The following is a 1,246-nucleotide window of genomic DNA, read 5'->3' as shown; positions in this document are numbered from 1 at the left end:
ATGGCCAGCTCAGCTCACCAGGGGGCGAGGCTGGCTGGCATGTGGTGCTGGGGGATTGAACCACGGTCTCTGTGCTTTGTTTAGCTTAGCTTGTTCTAAGTAGGTGCTTTAGACCATTGAGCCATCTCACCAGCCCCAGGGTCTCAATTTGTTACTACGCAAGCTGGGGATCAAACCCTGGTCCCTATGCTTGACAAAGCAGGTGCTTAGTCCATTGAGCTATCTTACCAGCCCCCAGCTGAATCCTCTTGATCTTGGCCTTTGCTGTCATTCTCTTCAACATTCTGTTCTTCTGTGCTCTGGCCAGAATCACCCATCAGACTCTATTTTTAGTATTCTAGGCTTTCCTGACCTGTGTCTCCAAAGCTTTGCAAACTTCTCACACAAACCAGTTCCAAAGGCTTCTAAACTACATGCTCAGTTATAGTCTATTGTCATGTTAATCAGTTTTTGAAATATTTATTTAGTTTTTTTATGACACAGGGTCTTACTACACAGTTCAGACTTGTAGTGATCTTCCTGTCTCAGCCTCCCCAGCACTGGGATTATAGGCGTGCACCATCACACCTAGGATTCTGGGACCAGCATGCAGTATTGGGGATAGAACTTGGGACCTTATGCTTGCCTGGAGGCACTTATGCCCCTGAGCTATCTCCTAGTCCTCATGTTACTAATCTTTTTTAACTATGGAAGATTTACTGGGGTTAGGAAGATGCCTCATAGCTGGGACTCTTGACTGAACTTGGCAATGAAGTTCTTCCCTATGGAACACACTTCTCCTCTCGATTCTATTGCTGTGAGTCCCAGTCACTTTGGCCATTTCACCAAAGAGCCTGCTTCCTGGGCTTGTGCCAGGTGCCAAGTGCCAGGCACGTGACCTACCCATGTTCTTTAGGTTGGTACTTATCTCTCACTGGGGAGAAAGGCACAGACCAGTGAGAGGGTCATGCTCAGACTGGCGCTTCTCTAGGAGCAGCCTGCTCTTTTCACTAAGAGAAGCGCCTCTTTTTCTGCAAGGCAAAGAAGCTAAGAAGAAAGACATAGTCTTTGTATTTAGACACCTGCAGGCTTGAATTGAGGTTTTGCTACACAGTTGTGTGGTCTTGGAAAAATTATCAAAGTTTTTCTGAACTCCTATGTTAGTGGAAATAACAGTATTTGCAACTTTTTCAGTGCCTGGTTACTATTTTTGAACAGGTAATACACATGTACCAAATTCCTCTAAAGAATATAAACATTATATATA

Source organism: Octodon degus, unplaced genomic scaffold, assembly GCF_000260255.1.
Source record: "Octodon degus isolate 3935 unplaced genomic scaffold, OctDeg1.0 scaffold00015, whole genome shotgun sequence".
NCBI classification, from domain to species: Eukaryota; Metazoa; Chordata; class Mammalia; order Rodentia; family Octodontidae; genus Octodon; species Octodon degus.
This window is presented reverse-complemented; position numbering follows the sequence as displayed.